The sequence below is a fragment of the Lagenorhynchus albirostris genome, chromosome X (genome assembly GCF_949774975.1).
Source record: "Lagenorhynchus albirostris chromosome X, mLagAlb1.1, whole genome shotgun sequence".
NCBI lineage: Eukaryota > Metazoa > Chordata > Mammalia > Artiodactyla > Delphinidae > Lagenorhynchus > Lagenorhynchus albirostris.
The window spans coordinates 107123303-107143622 of record NC_083116.1 but is presented as its reverse complement, the minus strand read 5'-3'; the positions used below and the strand labels follow the sequence as shown (position 1 = coordinate 107143622).

General features: G+C 36.3%; 1 pseudogene; it reads right to left on the bottom strand.

The window, feature by feature from the left end:
* Positions 1 to 7956: 7956 nt before the first annotated feature.
* Positions 7957 to 9265, bottom strand: LOC132513470 (UV excision repair protein RAD23 homolog B-like; annotated as a pseudogene).
* Between the last annotated feature and the right edge of the window lie 11055 nt (positions 9266 to 20320).

Sequence of the window (20320 nt, the reverse complement as noted above, 5' to 3'; positions counted from 1 at the left end):
TTCAAAGCTTATTGAAAATTACAGTACTGCAGTTTTATTTGTACAACTGTAATTATTATTATAGCTTACAAATGTCATCAAATAGTTTTTATTTTATCAGAGTAATTTGATCATATATGAATATTTGATTATAGTCATGATTTATTTTCAAGTAGGATAATGGTTATGTTTTAAAATGGCCTTTTTAAAATTTATTTTTCTCTTTTTTATTGAATGACAGATTCTTTACATTTTATAGTGTTTTACAATTTTCAGAAGTTTCACACAAATGATTTCATGTAATCTCATAATAACCCTTTTTACCCCACCCCTATATTGTCCCTCCCCTCTCCCCCCTCCCCACTGGTAACCACTAGTTTGTTCTCTACATCTGTGAATCTGTTTCTTTTTTGTGTTATTCAGTAGTTTGTTGTATTTTTTAGATTCCACATATAAGTGATATCATACAGTGTTTGCCTTTCTCTGTCTGACTTATTTCACTTAGCATAATGTCCTCCAAATCCAGCATCTTGCTGCAAATGGCAAAATTTCATTCTTTTTTATGGCTGAGTAGTATTCCATTGTTTATCTATGTACCGCCTCTTCTTTGTCAGTTCTTCTGTTGATGGATACTTAGGTTGCCTTCATACCTTGTCAATTGTGAATAATGCTGCTTTGAACATTGGGGTGCATGTATTTTTCTGAATTAGGTTTTCATTTTTTTTGGATACATACCCAGGAGTGGAATTGCTGGGTCATATGGTATTTTTATTTTCAGTTTTTTGAGAAACCTCCATACTGTTTTCCACCAATTTACATTCCCAACAACAATGTACTAGGGTTCCCTTTTATCAGCTTTCCTCACCAACATTTGTAATTTGTATTCTTTTTCATAATAGCCATTCTAACTGGTGTGAGGTCATATCTCGTTGTGATTTTGATTTGCATTTCCCTGATGATTAGTGATGTTGAGCATCTTTTCATGTGCCTGTTGGCCATCTGCATTTCCTCTTTGGAAAAATGTCTGTTCAGTTCTTCTACTCATTTTTTAATTGGCTTGGTTTTTTGTTGGGTTTTTTTTGATGTTGAGTTGTATGAGCTGTTTATTTTTAAACATCTTTATTGGAGTATAATTGCTTTACAATGGTGTGTTAGTTTCTGCTTTATAACAAAATGGATCAGTTATACATATACTTATGTCCCCATATCTCTTCTCTCTTGCATCTCCCTCCCTCCCTCCCTCCCTATTCCACCCCTCTAAGGTGGTCACAAAACACCGAGCTGATCTCCTTGTGCTCTGCGGCTGCTTCCCAGTAGCTATCTATTTTACGTTTGGTAGTGTATATATATCCATGCCACTCTCTCACTTTGTCACAGCTTACACTTCCCCCTCCCCATATCCTCAAGTCCATGCTTTAGTAGGTCTATGTCTTTATTCCAGTCTTACCCCTAGGTTCGTCATGACCTTTTTTTTTTTTTTTCTTAAATTCCATATATATGTGTTAGCATACAGTATTTGTTTTTCTCTTTCTGATTTACTTCACTCTGTATGACAGACTCTAGGTCCCTCCACCTCACTACAAATAACTCAATTTCGTTTCTTTTTATGGCTGAGTAATATTCCATTGTATATATGTGCCACATTTTCTTTATCCATTCATCTGTTAATGGACACATAGGTTGCTTCCATGTCCTGACTATTGTAAATAGAGCTGCTATGAACATTGTGGTACATGACTCTTTTTGAATTATGGTTTTCTCAGCATATGTGCCCAGGAGTGGGATTGCTGGGTCGTATGGTAGTTCTATTTTTAGTTTTTTAAGGAACCTCCATACTGTTCTCCATAGTGGCTATATCAATTTACATTCCCATCAACAGTGCAAGAGTGTTCCCTTTTCTCCACACCCTCTCCAGCATTTATTGTTTCTAGAATTTTTGATGATGGCCATTCTGACTGATGTGAGATGATATCTCATTGTAGTTTAGATTTGCATTTCTCTAATGATTAATGATGTTAAGCATTCTTTCATGTGTTTGTTGGCAATCTGTATACCTTCTTTGGGGAAATGTCTATTTAGGTCTTCTGCCCATTTTTGAATTGGGTTTTTTTTTTTTTTTTCAAATTGAGCTGTATGAACTGCTTGTAAATTTTGGAGATTAATCCTTTGTCAGTTGCTTCATTTGCAAATATTTTCTCCCATTCTGAGGGCTGTCTTTTCATCTTGTTTATGGTTTCCTTTGCTGTGCAAAAGCTTTTAAGTTTCATTAGGTCCCATTTGTTTATGTTTGTTTTTATTTCCATTTCTCTAGGAGGTGGGTCAAAAAGGATCTTGCTGTGATTTATGTCATAGAGTGTTCTGCCTGTGTTTTCCTCTAAGAGTTTTATAGTATCTGGCCTTACATTTAGGTCTTTAATCCATTTTGTGTTTATTTTTGTGTATGGTGTTAAGGAGTGTTCTAATTTCATTCTTTTACATGTAGCTGTCCAGTTTTCCCAGCACCATGTGTTGAAGAGGCTGTCTTTTCTCCACTGTATATTCTTGCCACCTTTATCAAAGATAAGGTGACCATATGTGCGTGGGTTTATCTCTGGGCTTTCTATCCTGTTCCATTGCTCTATCTTTCTGTTTTTGTGCCAGTACCATACTGTCGTGATTACTGTAGCTTTGTAGTATAGTCTGAAGTCAGGGGGCGTTTCCATACAAATTGTGAAATTTTTTGCTCTAGTTCTGTGAAAAATGCCAGTGGTAGTTTGATAGCAGTTGCACTGAATCTGTAGATTGCTTTGGGTAGTATAGTCATTTTCACAATGTTGATTCTTTCAGTCCAAGAACATGGTATATCTCTCCATCTATTTGTATTATCTTTAATTTCTTTCATCAGTTTCTTATAATTTTCTACATAAAGGTCTTTTGTCTCCTTAGTAGGTTTATTCCTAGGTATTTTATTCTTTTTGTTGCAATGGTAAATGGGGGTGTTTTCTTAATTTCACTTTAAGATTTTTCATCATTAGTGTATAGGAATGCAAGAGATTTCTGTGCATTAATTTTGTATCCTGCTACTTTACCAAATCCATTGATTAGTTTATGAGCTAATCAATGAATATATGTTGGGTACTAACGCTTTATCAGTCATATCATTTGAAAATATCTTCTTCCATTTAGTATGTTGTCTTTTCATTTCATCAATGGTTTCCTTTGCTGTGCAGAAGCTTTTAAATTTAATTAGGTCCCATTTGTTTATTTTTGTTTTTATTTCCATTACTCTAGGAGATGGATCCAAAACAATATTGCTGTGATTTATGTCAAAGACTGTTCTGCCTATATTTTCTTCTAGGAGTTTTATAGTGTCCGCTCTTACATTTAGGTCTTTAATCCATTTTGAGTTTATTTTTGTCTATGGTGTTAGAGAGTGTCCTAATTTCATTCTTTTACATGTAGCTGTCCAGTTTTCCCAGCACCACTTATTGAAGAGACTGTCTTTTCTCCATTGTATACTCTCACCTCCTTTGTCATAGACTAAGTGACCTTGATAAGTGTGTGGGTTTATTTTGGGGCTTGGGTTTATTTTCGGGCTCTGTATTCTGTTGCATTGATCTATGTGTGATTTTGATACACCACATTAATGAATTGAAGAATAAAAATCATATGATCATCTCAATAGATTCAGAAAAAGCTTTTGATAAAATTCAACATCCATTTATGATAAGAACTCTCCAGAAAATGGGCATAGAGTGAACATACCTTAACATAATAAAGGCCATATATGACAAACCCACAGCTAACGTCATACTCAATGGTGAAAAGCTGAAAGCATTTTGTCTAAGATTAGGAACAAGACAAGGATGTCCACTCTTCCCACTTTTTTTCAACACAGTTTTTAAAGTCCTAGCCACAGCAGAGAAGAAAAAGAAATAAAAGGAATCCAGATTGGAAAGGAAGAAGTAAAACTGTCACTGTTTGCAGATGACATGATATTATACACAGAAAATCCTAAAGACACTACCAGAAAACTACTAGAACTTATCAGTGAATTTGGTAAAGTTGCAGGATACAAAATTAATGAATAGAAATCTGTTGCATTTTTATATACCAACAACAAACTATCAGAAAGAGAAATTAAGGAAACAGTCCCACTTACCATCACATCAAAAAGCATAAAATACCTATGGATAAAACTACCTAAGGACGTAAAAGACCCCAGAAAACTATAAGACACTGATGAAAGAAATTGAAGACAACACAAACAGATGGAAAGATATACTGTGTTCTTGGATTGGAAGAATTGATATTGTTAAAATGACCATACTACCCGAGGCAGTCTATAGATTCAGTGCAATCCCTATCAAAATACCAATGGCATTTTTCACAGAACCAGAGTAAATAATTTCAAATTTTGTGTGGAAACAAAAAAGACCCTGAATAGCCAAAATAATCTTGAGAAAGAAGATCAGAACTGTAGGCATCACACGTCTCGACTTCAGACTATAGTACAAAGCTACAGTAATGATAACAGTATGGTACTAGCACAAAATGACCTTCTTAATTTTTAGAAATATAAACTGAACTAGTTTATGTATGAAAGATAGTTATATGGAATTTGTGTAAAATAATATGAGGGGAGGGTGAATGGGAATGGAGAGGAAACAAGATTAGCTTATTGTTTGAGGCTGTGTAATATATACATGGGTGTTCATTTTACTCCTTTCTCTATTTTTGTATATGCTTGAGTTTTTACATAGTAATGTGTTAAAATCTTTTCTATTTTTGCCTTTGTGATATTATTTTTTTGCCAAGGATGGAGCAGAAGGTCAAATAGAATATTGATATTTTGAATTTCCAGTTTCAAAGCTCCTACCAGGAGCTTTAAATGTAAAAGTTGCATGTGGTGGTTTGATGATAAAGAGCTTTGGTGAAGAGACCAGACTGAGTATAATGATAATTCCATTGAGATCTTGAAATACTCCTATTTGAAGAGCAAAAATATCCTACTGGGTGTTCCAAAGAAGAGCAAAGTTTGTGAGAAGGCCAAGGACAAGTTGAATATCATATTAAAGTACTGATGAGATTGAAAATGATACTTGGGTCCTTCTGGGTGACAGACTGTCTTAAATTCTTTCTCAACTGTACCATCGTATTTTCTTCCATTTTCATCATTTTGTATAACTGTTTTTGCTTAGTGTTAGCTTGTTAAATGATATGTTTTAAGCTGGTTATTAATTCACTTTGGTTTTGCAAGAGTAACACTTCCTGATATTCTATTTTGAGCTCATAACATATTTGCATGTACTTTTTAAAATCCTGATTATTAATGGTTTACCTTTAATGAAGGTAATAGCATTTTCTTTATGAAAACAGGAAAACACTATGAAACTAAAGCAGAACTGTACTTTCTTGCTTTTTTTCTGGTAATGCCCCTTGGATATAAGAATTCAGTTAGTTATTTTCCCTTTCTAATTTTACTAACCATTTCAGAGAAGTGGTTCAGCACAATCATTGCCAGTTCTACTCCAAATCAAGAAATCTTTTAAATATCCTTAAAAGCTACCATAATAAGCCCTTGGCATTGTGTATCTTTAGGGGATAGTTTTCTTTTTCAGGTATTATATTTACTTAATGACATGAAGACTGAGTGGAGGAGGATGCAATATCTTCACCCAGGAAGATGGAGAAGAAGAGTGGCCGCTTGGATCAGTTAGATTTTTAGGAAAAATGAACATTTTAATGGCCTTGTGATTTTCATCAAACCATTTGGAAGGCCGTCCTAACTTACAAGTGGGTTCCTTTGAGGTTGCATCAAAAGCGCAGGGCACTTTCTTGTTATCCTTATCAAGGGTTTGACAGAGTGTTTACTCAGTGAATGTTTGTGAGTTTAAAAAAACTGAAATGCTATTTGATGGCTTTCTTGGTCATTGCTGCAAGAAGATGACATTTATGGTGAGAGCATACTGTGATATATTCATATGGATCCTTTTATGATGTTCCTAGTTCTAGTATCAATACAAAGTACCACCTCGTCACAGGTGACTACTTCAGTCTGTTTTCCATATAGAGTTCTCATTGCCCTATAGAGTACAAGGCTGGAATTCTTTCAGTGGTACTGTTCTTCTAATGACTTTTCTTTAATTTTTTTGGTTTTAGTTCTCTTGGTGCCAGTCTTACAGTAAACATTAATTGCTGTTTATAAATCGAATGGATGAAGGAATAATTGCTAGCTGTGTAACATGGGGAATGTTAAAGTTCTCTGAATGTAAGTTTCTTCATATGTACAACAGAGGTGATACTACCTAACTTTAAAGATGTTAGTAAGATAGATAGATATAGCTTATATAAGTTATATATCAATCTTGCATAGCACAGTAATTGGCAGATCATAGGTACCAAGGAAATGTTAGTCCTCTCTTCTCCCATCGTACCTTGTACTTTTAAAGGGATGTTGCTCACATCCGTACATGTTGTGCACTGGACAACTTCATAGGGTGACATTCATGTAGCATATAATATGAATGGCACCACTGAAGATATGTGACCTGAAAAACTAAATATAATGACTTTGCATTTTTAACACTCTGTGCCAGTGATTCTGAAAATGTGAGCAGTTAAAAATTCTTGCATCAGAATTAACTAGAAGTGATTTCTAAAAATGCAGATTCCTGTGTCCCTCCAGATCTGCATAAGCAGAATTCCTTGAGGTAGAACACATAGATCTGTATTTTAAACAGCTCCTCAAATAGTTATTTTAACAGCTGTATTGTGATATAATTCACATACCAAACAATTTACCTATTTCGCCCAAGTCTTTCTTTTCTTTTCTTTTTTTTGCTATTAAGATTTTTCTTTTAATATTCCATGAGATGTCTTGATTGTACATTTTCCAAAGCACTTTTCCAGCCACATCTCCCAACCCTTCCAAAAGATTTCTCCAGTCTGTCCAGTGCAATAAAAGATACTTGATTATAGTTCTGTCCACCTTCTCTTTTCGAAAGCAAATAATCCTAAATGACTTTAATGGTCATGCATTCTTATCTAATAAGGAAAAACATTTACAAATATCAGAAACTCAGTTTTGAGACACTTGCATCAAGTTTGAACTGAATCAGCATTTTGTGGGTTTTAAAAAAGGCAGCAGTTGGAATTCACGACTTGCTGACAAACACATTTCTGCTGAGGGAAGGGGAAGACAGGGATGGTGAATGCTGCATTTCTCCATTGGCCCCAAAGTGCTAATTCCACAAAGGGATATGTCAAAAGCAAACATGCAACTGTGGTTTTAAAACTTTTTACTGCAATATAACAATGAAGTAAACAGTAATTAGACACCTACCAATTTTCCCCCCAAAACAAAGCAAAAAAATGTAAACAGGAAAATAACTCTGCCTATACTTGTACAGCTTCTCAAATCATATTAGAAGGGTCTCACATTCAATGATCAAGAAATTTAAAATAGCAGCAATTATTTTCATTTTAAGAAAAGATTCCCCCTCTACCCCCTCAACCCCAAGTATTTATCATGAGAAAAATGGGCTTTCTTACACATTAATTTTATACCTATTTGAAGCAGCAACAGTAACCATCAGTAATTTGGCATTTCTGTTTACAGTTGCTCCAATTTTTTTTTTTTTCAATTTCACAACGCCATTATCCAGTGTTGCCATGGAATAGGGACCATAGATTCTAGGTAGCAAAGACTCCTTCTGAAACCAATGTTAAGTCAAAGAAGTATAAAGCAGGGCATTACACTAAGTTTCTGGATCTAGTACACTACAAGAGTGAAACCTAGGAAAAGTTACCTACTGTTTTATAGAAGAAATAAAGACCTGCAAAAGCTGACTTTTGGTTGTACAATATTTTACACGCTGTGTGGATTTGTGGCATCTGCTAACTGAAGCAGGCATGCACGGTATTCATCCCCGCCCTGCATTCTAGATCCCCTCTTCCCACCCCCAACAATCCACTACCTTATACCAAGTATGTGGACATGAGCCCAAGTCATCCCAGACGATCCAGTGAACAAAGTTAGTGTAATGCACTGGTGTGAAGTGTGAGATGAAAAAAAGTCTCTTTCAATCTTCATCAAAGTTTTGCTGTACAGGAAAATTGGCAGCCAAGTTCTCATTCCTCTCACAAGCAAAATATGCTTGTATCACAAGTCCTTCAGGAAATCCTAATGCCTTTAACCTTTCTATAGCTTCTTCTTCCTGAGGCGTTATTTGAATGTAGTTCATATGACCACTTCCAGCTTCTGCAATTCCTCCACTGCCACTTCCACCCCCTCCTCCTTGACCCCCCACTTCTTGAACTGGTTCAATATAACATCTGAATAAAATGCTCCTGATGGTGGCTAATTTGCTGCAGTAACTGAGGATTTTCTCGACCTATCTGTTGTAGCGATGCTGGAAGCAGGGAAGGATTCTGTTGAATAATTTGTCTCCTCTGTTGAAACTGAGGCTGATTCCGTAAAAATGCAAGAGGGTGTGCTCCGGAACTTGTCGTAGTCGTTGCTGTCGTAGTTGCTGCAGCTGCAGCCACTGAAGACTGAGGAGCCCCACTACTCGCTGCTGGAGGGGGGTCAACCACGGCCTGACTTTCTCTATCTCTGGGAATTCCCATTAAAAGATACTCCACTGCTCTGTCAGGGTTGTTGAAACTGGCTCTCAGTGCTGCGATTACTTGCTGTCGTTCATAGCCCATTGACATGATCTCAGTTACCATATTCTCCTAAGACTGACTTGTCACAAGGGCACTTGTTGCATCTTCAAAAAGGTTTGACCAAGAAGAATCACCTGATGTACTGTCAGTTGATGTTGGGCTAGCAGCCACTGGTGTTTCTGCTGGCTTTTCTGCAGGTTTTTCTTGTTTCATTGCATAGCAGGTGCAGGTTCAGAAGATGCTGTCGTTGATGCTGGAGTGACAGATGCAGGTGTGGGAGTGGGGGCCAAAGTGAGGGCAGGGGTTGGGGCCTGAGCCACAGCTGGTGCTGTGGAGGAACTAACTGTGGTAGTGGTGGCAGAATTAGATTGCTAAGTTGTAGCTGGTGCTGGTGGTGTCACTGCTTTGGGTCTTGTCACCATAACTACCACGAAGTTTTTCTCGTCAATTTTATATTCTTTTAGAGCAGTATCATTATTGAGAATTTTGCCTGCTAAATTAATTTTTGACCTGCTACAGGAAAGGCATCTTTACCCTTTTCAGATTCAGTCTTCTCATTCAGTGCTCTTACCATCTCGTTTGGGTCGATGTCGATCTTGAAGATCTGCTGCTGGACGGTCTTCAGGGTGACCAGCATGGTGCCGCTGCGCAGCAACGCTGCCCAAGTCTTTCTTAATTATACTGAACCATTGCTCTCTTGGTTCCCTAGTTTAGTGCTCTTTGCCAGAGGAAAACAAAAAAAGAAATGCCCCCACCCTTTTCTTTCTTTGTGATTCTTCGTGGCTCCAAAGTAGCAAATGTTTGCACACATTGTCTTGTACATGTTTCTTCTGGAACTTTCATCACACTCCTTCATTCTTAGGGCTTGATATCTATCTTTACTTCCACTAGTTTGCATGTGCGCATGCATGCGTGCACACAGAGATGTGCACACACACACACACTCAGGCTTAGGGTCAAATTAGGTTTGAACTGTGGGTCTACCACTTTTAGGCAAGATACACTCTCTTGGTTAACTGAAAAATGAGTTCATAGGGTTGTATGAGAATAAAATGGAATGAAATGTAAGGTGCTTAGTATATTGTGTGACAAATGAGGCTAATAATACCTATTTCATCAAGCTGTGAGAATAAAATGGAAGTTGCTTAGCATATTATGTGGAACATGCTGAACATCTGAAAATGATAGCTATAATTAAATTGAAGAGAGTAATATGCACCCCCTTATATTCCATAAAGTTACTAATTTTAATAAATTCATCAAACATGTATTGATTACTTACTAAATGCAAGATACTGTGCCTATGGTGCGGTAGGGAACATAAGTATAAATATTTCATGAGCTCTGCCCTGAAGGACCTTACCATTTATACAGTACACAAATAACCACATATAATAAATATTTCATAATGGAATGATAGAATAAATGCTGGTGTAGATTTGCAAACAAATTGTTATCAGAACACAGAGGAGAAAGAATTTTAATTTCAGACGGGTGAGGTCAGCTTTCATGAAGGAGGTAGGTAGTGTTTAGTCTGGGACTTCAAGGATGGTGAAAATATGGTTATGGAGAAAGGGAAGCCTAGTTTTGCTGGAGAATAGATACAGAATGGAGAGTTTAGGGGGATGTGGCTGAAAGGGGGATTGGATCTTGATCTTAGAGGTATCAAATGACAACCCACAAAGCCTTCAGATGACATGTTGTAGGCAGTTGAGAACTAGTAAAGATTTTTGAGGAAGGCAGTGACATCAGCTGATCTGTATCTTGGAAAAGTTACTTTAGCCGTATGTAGAATATATTCATGGTATAAGAGTTAGGAAATAGAAACTGCACTTATGTGGGTATTCAGGATATTAGCAAGATTGTGAAATAGCAGTTGGGCAAAGGAGGTGCAAAACTATCCTTCCAAACTCAGGACATAGAAGGTGTTTCAAAGCCGCTACTGGTGAAGTCTTGTGGAAAAGTTAGGTGCTGAACTAGGGCAGTGCCAGTGAGAATAGAAAGAAAAGGAAAGAAAGGTGGGGAGAGGGGGATACACACATACTCAAGAGATAACTGGATTAACTAATGGATATATAACATAAAAAGAAATGAAAATACCTGCAAAAATAATGTAAATTTATTCTGAATAAATCAAGCAAGGCTATTTTGGAAACTGCAGCAACCCTTTATATTGTTCCCTAAAACACTTTACGACAAAAATGAACACACACATCAAAATATTGACTGTTTTCACTTGAAAATTTAACCTGTTTTTCTATTTATGCATGTCGTCTTTTGTGTCTCAAAGTATTTTGTTTTATTTGTGTATAGACTTTTAGGTATTTATGGGTTTTGCTTACTAATGTTGATATGAGGGAAATTTATTGATTTATTTTAATATTTTTATTTTTATACTGAGTTCTCTAATTAGTCCTAATTGTTTTTCAGTTAGTATTTCATATTTTTTCAGGCAGTCCTCTTTCCAAGACTTATATACTTCTTATTTTTCTTGACTCATGTCATTAGCTAGAACTTTTAAAGTAATATTAAATAATAGCCATAAGATCTGGTTACTTATTTTTAACTTAGTCTTTTACTATTAAATAGGATTTTTGAGGCATGATTGACATATAACATTGTGTAAGTTTAAGGTGTACAAAAAGTTGATTTGATAAACTTATGTATTGCAAAATGTTTACCACCATAGCCTTAGCTAACACGTCTCTCATGTCACATAATTACCAATATTTTTTTTTGGTGGTGATAACATTTAAAGCCTACTCCTCTCTTAGCAACTTTCCAGAACAAAATACAGTATTATTAACTATAGTCACCATGCTGTACATCCAGAACTTATTCATCCTATAATTGGAGGTTTGTACAGTTTGACCAACATCTGCCCACCCCCAGCCCCTGATAACCATCATTCTAGTCAATGATCAATTTTGCATTCCAATATTAAAATACATATTAAAGCTCCAGTAATTTTTGTAAAGGTATTATTTTTGTAGGGATGGACAGACACATCAGATACAACTATGGAGCAGAATAATGAGTACCCAAGTTTAAATACAAATGTAGCACTTTAAAATATTTATTTCAAATAGTGGCCCCCAAAAAGGTTTATTTTTCGAATTACATTTGGGAAAATTTTATCATTTGAAAAGAAAGAAGTTGGATCCTTACTGTGTAGCATACACCAAAATTAACATTAGGCGGATTAAAGATATAAATATAAAATTGAAACTTTACTAGAGAAAACTTCAGATGAATATTTATGTGACATTGGGGTGGAAAATGCTTTTAAAAATATAACCATAAAGGAAGAAAGCCATACTGGAAAAAGACAAATGGATTTAACTATATCATAAGCTTTAAAGGTTGTCATTAAATATTTGAATTACTAATATTAAATCCAAGAATGCCAACAGTCCATGGTGGAAATGCTAATCTTAACTGTAATATACCTGTCATATTTAGATGGTAGTTGTTTTTGTTTGTTTGTTTTAACAATTCAAAATGTGGTTCCTTTTTCTGCCTTTGATTGCTTTCTGTAGAAATTCCCCCAGATGCCAGGCCAAATTTCTCACCCAGACTCCGGGACTCGAGTCGCCTATCCAACAGGGCATTGATGCTGCCAAGTTGGCATCACCTCTCTTATTAGCTTCAAGATGACTTGAGACAGAAGCCGTCAACCCTTCATCTTTGGCATCTAGGTGGCTGTGAAACATATCACAATTTAGTCAAAAGACATAATCTTGTCTGGTTATATTTGAAGAAAATCATATTTAAAGAATGCATACTCTTTTCCTTTCCTTTTTTTACACAGTGTTCACAAACATAGGAATGATTGTTAACTTCTTATACTGTTTCCACTTGTAAATTAAAGAAGAAATTCTGCAGAAATTGAGAAAGAGAGCAAAAACACTGATTTTCTGAAATAAAATATTTAAGGATCTGCAACCAATAATAATTTAATTCCCAAAAGCAGAGCAATTGAAGCCATTTCCAGCCATCAGTACACAGATAGAAAGCAAAATCTTATAATTCTCTTGTGTTTAAAGACAATAGTTATTGAAAACAATTTGTTTTAACTCTAGAGTTTCTTAAATCTCTTAATTACTGCTAGAAAATATTGTCAAATTGTATGCAAACTTTAGCATATTAAATTTTGGAGTCCATGTAGGTAACAATCATTTATTTATTTATTTTTTAATCTTTGAGTAAGCATTGGGAATTAATGATTACCCTAGTTCTCTTACCTGCAAAAAAAATGTGAACTCTCTTACCTGCAAAAAAATGTGATCTCTCTTACCTACTCCACCAGAGTTTGATTAAAGACATACATATGACAGTGGGCCAAACTATATCATAGTATGTCAATTTTCTATGAGATGTTAATAAGTATTCCTTGGTAAATAGTTCTACGGCTGAACAATTTGGGGAAAAACTGGAATCATTGTAGGTAAATTTAATAAATGCCTGCAGGATTTGTCAGACCTTTTAATTTGCTAGAATATATTTTGATGCTCTAAGGGATGTTCATAGCATCCAGCATGTCCTGCAAGCATTTTGCACACAGTATATATTGATATCTTTTGAGAAAGTTGCACTACATTGAATATAATTTGGAAACTGCTACTGCAAAGCCATATAGAATATCCAGTATGAAAAGCTGTACATCATGTTGTAGTAGCTGTTGCTATTAATTCATCTAAATGCTATTTATTGAGGACATTCCCTTGAAAAAGCCAAGCTAGATGGCTTTGTAACTAGAAATATGTTCTACTTCAGCTTTATACTGTGGCTTAGATACAGTGCTTCACGTATGAACACAAATAAATATGACCAGGTCAAGTAATTCCATGCCATCTAAGAGAGGGTATTTCAGGTTTGATTATTTAATTTAAAAGGCAGCTCATTGGTCTTACCTCCTTTTAACCATTGTGCATGTGGTTAATAAGTGAAGTATGAATTCCTTTCAATGTTTTTCATATTAATATGTTTTATCACCACTTTTAAAATTTTTTGTGGGAAAGGCTAGTCCCTAGACAAGGATTAACACAGGAGTTTTCTATTGCTTAACTTGTTTCTAATTTCTTACGAGTTTCTTTTATGCATTTTCCTGTGCTAAAAATACAATCATATACAAATTTATAACATATAATCCCCTTCTATATTTTGGGAATCAATTTACCTCTGAATGAGATAGTAACTACTTCATAGAAATCACTATGTTTTTTAAAGTATGTTTTACATGTTTTCAAAATGAAGGATAATATTCATGTTATAATAGTTTGGTACATTGTGTACAAGGAAGAGTAGTGTACAAACTAGCGTGAAGATGGTATGCCTTGAGGATTGTGGGATAGAAAGGCATAGTCTTTCTAATACAAGAATGTACATCAGAGGTGTGAACTAGAAATTATAGCTCTGCCTTATTGGGACATAACACGAGCTCAAGTGACCCCTGCTCTCCTTGTTCATCTATCTCTGACACTTCCCATTAAGAAGACACGATTGGGTAGCTTTTCCGTGATCCAATATGAAACATCTCTGATAAACAAGGTTTCAGATCAAGGTATCTCAGAAAGGCAGTTGGCCTCCTAGTGCCCTGACTTCCCTTTGGCTTGTGCACAAATTCATCCCAGGCCCAGTTAGTGGAGGACAGCCCCTAGGATAGTTTCTCTCTGTTCACATTCCACAAGATCCAGGCAGAGCTGCTCTGCAAAAAAGATGTTCACATGGTGCCTTATTTTTCTTAGAGGGGCAATGTTTTAAATACTTGGAGACTTCATGGCATGTCAGGTACACAAATTTGAAGTAATACAGGTGAGAGGTTCTTGTGACAATTTATGGAAAGTAACATTTTAATCTAGAGCTCTATGTTTGTGGGCAGCATGAGACAAGTCTAGATGAAAACCTGTTCACTTTTATATATACTCTTTGTAGATTTTGTGATGTGCTGAGTGTGTCCTCATAAATGTAGTTAAATAGCTGCAATTAGAGAACATGTTCTGGATGAGTGTCACAATTAAATGGTAAACTACATATATTGGTATTTATTTATTTATTTTTAAACATCTTTATTGGAGTATAATTGCTTTACAATGGTGTGTTAGTTTCTGCTTTATAATATATATTGGTATTTAAAGTTGGTACAGATAGTAATAGAACTTTATAAAATGCATGTATGAAATAAGCATGTATTTGTCTTTAAATTAGTGGTTCTCAACACTATTTTATTCCTCAACACAATACCCCTGACCCAGCACATTCCTATCAGTAATACTCTCTCTACAAACTGTGCTTCTGGAATGAGGGCCATTGGCACGAATCTTTGTGGGGGGTGGGGGGGGGAGATGGAGTTTGAAAACATGTTGTTGAAGATTTTTCCAAGTGGAGTTGACTTATCTGGCATAATCAAGACAGATGGTTATTAGGCTAAAGCAGGTACCATAAAAATAGATTATACACTTGATATAAACATTTTTTAACGTCTTTATTGGAGTATAATTGCTTTACAATGGTGTGTCAGTTTCTGCTTTATAACAAAGTGAATCAGTTATACATATACATATATCCCCATATCCCCTCCCTCTTGCGTCTCTCTCCCTCCCACCCTCCCTATCCCACCCCTCTAGGTGGTCACAAAGCACTGAGCTGATCTCCCTGTGCTATGTGGCTGCTTCCCACTAGCTGTCTGTTTTACGTTTGGTAGTGTATATATGTCCATGCCACTCTCTCACTTCATCCCAGCTTACCCTTCTCCCTCCCCACATCCTCAAGTCCATTTTCTAGAAGGTCTGCATCTTAATTCCCGTCCTGCCCCTAGGTTCTTCAGAAACTTTTTTCTTTTTTTAGATTCCATATATATGTGTTAGCATACGGTATTTGTTTTTCTCTTTCTGACTTACTTCACTCTGTATGACAGACTCTAAGTCCATCCACCTCACTATAAATAACTCAGTTTCATTTCTTTTTATGGCTGAGTAATATTCCATTGTATATATGTACCACATCTTCTTTATCCATTCATCTGTCAATGGACACTTAGGTTGCTTCCATGTCCTGACTATTGTAAATAGAGCTGCTATGAACATTGTGGTACATGACTCTTTTTGAATTATGGTTTTCTCAGGGTATATGCCCAGTAGTGGGATTGCTGGGTCATATGGTAGTTCTATTTTTAGTTTTTTAAGGAACCTCCATACTGTTCTCCATAGTGGCTGTATCAATTTACATTCCCACCAACAGTGCAAGAGGGTTCCCTTTTCTCCACACCCTCTCCAGCGTTTTTGTTTGTAGATTTTTTGATGATGGCCATTCTGACTGGTGTGAGATGATATCTCATTGTAGTTTTGATTTGCATTTCTCTAATGATTAATGATGTTGAGCATTCTTTCATGTGTTTGTTGGCAATCTGTATGTCTTCTTTGGAGAAATGTCTATTTAGGTCTTAAACACAAAAGACCCCCAATAGCCAAAGCAATCTTGAGAAAGAAAAACGGAGCTGGAGGAATCAGGCTCCCTGACTTCAGACTAGACTACAAAGCTACAGTAATCAAGACAGTATGGTACTGGCACAGCAACAGAAATATAGATCAATGGAACAGGATAGAAAGCCCAGAGAGAAACCCACGCACATATTGTCACCTTGTTTTTGATAAAGGAGGCAAGAATAAACAGTGGAGAAAAGACAGCCTCTTCAATAGGTGGTGCTGGGAAAACTGCACAGTTACATGTAAAAGAAATAAACATTTTTTAAAATAAAAATACAAGTACATTCATTTATTAATCTTTTCAAGTAGTGCCAGACCTTTTCCTTAAATATTGGTTTCCTTATTTGAAATCTAAGTCTTTTTGGCTATAACTCTGTTCTTAATGCATCATCTACCATTTCCAATTTCAGTTTCTTTAAAAGGGAGTAAAACATAAATGTAATTGTGAAGCAGTATGACTACAGAATCCTCCTGTATTTTTTATTTGCCCCCATCTTTAAGAATTGACTCATCCACACCTAATTTAACAGGACTTTGTTTTAGTGACCTTTGGGTTTTTTGTGGTCAGATGATGAGGGACATTTTTAATTCTTTAACAACCCTTTATTGAGGCATGGTTGATATGTAAAAAGTTGTAAATATTTAACGTATATACAATTTGATGAGTTTGGGGATAAATACACACTTGTAAAACCTTCACAACTGTCAAGACCATAAATAAATCTATGGCCTCCTGAAGTTTCCTCCTGCCCTCATCATTATTTTTTTGGTGTGTGGTAAAAACACTTAACATGAGATCTATCCTCTTAGTAATGTGATCCAGCAATCCCACTTGTGGGTATTTATGCAAAATTTAAATCAGAGTTTTGAAGAGATACCTGCATTCCCATGATCCTTGCAGAAGTATTCACAATAGCCAAGACGTGGAAAAAATGTAAATGTCCATTGACAGATGAATGGATAAAGAAAATGTAGTATATACATACCGTGGATTGTTATACAGCCTTAAGAAAGAAGGAAATCCTGTTATTTGCAACAACGTGGTTGGACTTGTAGTACATTATGCTAAGTGAAATAAACCAGATGCAGAATGACAACTGCTGTATGATTTCACTCATATGTAGAGACTCCAGCCTTTTCAAAATTTTCAACTTAGTTTTTATAGAAACAACCTTTTTATTTTGCACTCACATTCGATCCCTTTGCATAATTTGTAATTTCATAATTACATTATATAGTAAACTAGCAAACATAGGTTCTAGAACAAACACAGTAGACTTATTAAGTAGACTTAATAAGGAAGCATACACTGTGTTGAGGGAACAGAAACGTCCTTTAACCCAAAAAGTCTATTATAAAAAAAAATTATTGATCTCAAAATCTCCTTCCAAGAGTTCATGATAAGTCCTTCCTAGTTCCTTGGCCTTTGCTCTACTTTTCTATTCACCTGCTTCCTTGATTGAGGTCAATACCATCTGTTAAATACAGTTTTAAAATCAGTCAATACCACGTGTTGAATACAGTTGACCCTTGAACAACACAGATTTGAACTGTGTAGGTCCGCTTACATGCAGAGTTTTTCAGTAGTAAAAATTACAGTATTACATGATCCACAGTTGATTGAATTTGTGGAGAAGGGGGAGCCAAGGATATGGAGGGCAGACTGTAAGCCATATTTGGATTTTCATCTGTGCAGTGGGTCGGCGCCTCTAACTCCTGCATTGTTCAATGGTCAACTGTATTGCCATCTTCCTGAATGAATTGATTTCTTCTTCCTACAAAAATGGAATCCATGGATATTTTTAGCCCTCTGACATGTCTTATTTATTAAGGAGGAGGGTCACTTCTCGACTGCCCAGGAACTTATGAGCCTGACAAGACCAGGGAAGAAACTCACTTCAGTCTTGTTTCTCTGCTTTACCTCTTTTCTTGCCTAGTTTTTCAATGGTGTAAATTGCCCAGTCTATCACAGAGTGTTTTCAGAGGCTGCCGCTCAACTTAAGCAGGATGAGCTGTGAGCATCAACTTGAGCGGGGGCTCCAGAATTCATAAACCTTATAGAAAAAAATTCTTAGGGGCAGTCTAATGGACACTGCTTCCAGACCAAATCAGGAGATGAAGTTGCCAGCGCAAGCATTCCTCAGGAGGCACCCTCCTGCAACACCCTGCATATTAACAGCCAAAGAATCAAGCCATAAATCCCCATCCTAATTGTACATCAAAATTAACTGTTGAGTTTTGAAAATACAGTAACCTGGGTCATCTCTCACAATCACCAAATCGGAATATTCCAGAGCAGGAGCCCAGATGAAGGAATTAGTTTTTAAAACATTACGGGCGATTACAATTTTCAGCCAAGTTTGAAAAGTCGCTGGAATAAATATATGAAACATAGTTGTATTTTTGGAAAAGTGAGTTTCTAAATGATAAATGTTTTCCTTCTTACATATGGATGTGCCTTTTAGTTTGGAATTTCTTCTACAACAGCAAATGAAGTCATTGCAGAAACTGAAAAACACACCTTCTGATGTAAATCTGTTTGGGAAAAAAAGGGGTTGGCTCAGTGAATGGGTGCCAGGCAGGCAGCCTGTCCTCCAAGGTTCTTTGCTGTTCCCTCTGAATCCAAAGGAGGGCTCTTGCTTGAAGCAGCTGCTTCTCAAAATATGAATGTGCATAAGGATCCCCTGGGATGGGTGGGAGAGGTTGTTAAATGTAGATGCTGACTCAGCAGGTCTGAGGTGGGGCCCGAGAGTGTGCATTTCCAATGAGCTCCTTGGTGATGCTGCTGCTGGTCCAGGGATTGCTCTGCGTAGCCGGAGTTTCAGCAACATTTATCCACCAGTTTTCAACAGCTGCATCTTCTTGGCATTCAAAACTTAGGTCTGTGTTCTCTGATATTTGTTTTCCGTTTACAACTGCTAAAAATTATTTGCTACCATCCACGAATTACTTCTCTAAGAAATAAAAGAAAGAAGAAGAAAAGAAATGTAAACCGTTTAATCAGCTTAAATGGAGGTGGGATGTATTCACGCTAGACCATTAATGGTGTCAGCTCTTTGCATGTGAATACCGGGAACTGGGTCAGCTCTCTGTAATCGAGGAGATCAGATCAGCTACATTCCTAATAGAGCTAGCCACCCGCCATCCATCTCCCCTTCAGGCCCAAGTCACTGAATGCCCGTGACTTATTTTTTTCAGGGTTATTTGTTAATTGCAGATGTTGTAGATGATTGATTAGTATGACTATACAAACATGGTGGACATCATGGGGGTGTTTTGCCTTTCTTTCAGTGTATTATCATTGGTGCAGCATTTCTAGTGTGATAGGAATTTTTTCTTTTATAGTGAAGTATGAATTTTGGACTGAATTCTAATGCAGAGTGTATGAATCCTTCTTAGAGATAACTGTGTTCCCATGTTTCCTCAAAAAGCAAAAATATTTTAGTGAATGTTGTCACTGTGTTTGTCTTCATGCAGCCCAGTGAATGTCTGCACCCTTGAGTATTGAGGAAAAACTCTCTTTCTTTTTTCACTTATAAAAAGGCCTATAATGCAGCAGAAATTGTAAACCTTTTTCAAATCCTAATCTGCTTTCCCTGAGATCCCATGGGAGATCTCTACTGGGGAGAATTTACTCTCATCTTCATTACTTCTGTCTGCTATTCTTCATTTGCATGTAGATGACAGCCTTCATTTCTCAACATTTGCTAGGCTCTACTCATGCTAGGCAGTATGCTGTGTCCGTGGATACAGCCTTAAAGGCCTGAGCTTTCTCACCCTGCCCCTAAGGGGCTTGCAGTCCATTTGGTCTCAATTTACACAAGAAGCTGAGCAGAAAATTATCCAGTTAAAAGTTGATAATATGTGTATATTTTAATATTGAAGATTCATTCATTTAAAATTGAAGATTCATTTAAAATTGAAGATTCATTGTCACTTTTGTCTTCACGCACATTTCTGGGAACAAAAGAGAAGAAAGAAACAGTATAGGTTAGGCAATAAATAAGAGAGATTGTGCTGAAGGAGAAGATGAATTACACTGGGATAGTGGTGCTGGGAATTCTAATAAACCACACACTGTATCAGTGCTTCCCTCCTTCTTCAAACATTTACTGAGCACCTACTAGGTTCAGCCAAAAAGCTCATAGTTTTATGACAACAGTATGTTCCAGGTACAGTATCAAAATGTTGTCTCCGTGAGCAGTTTA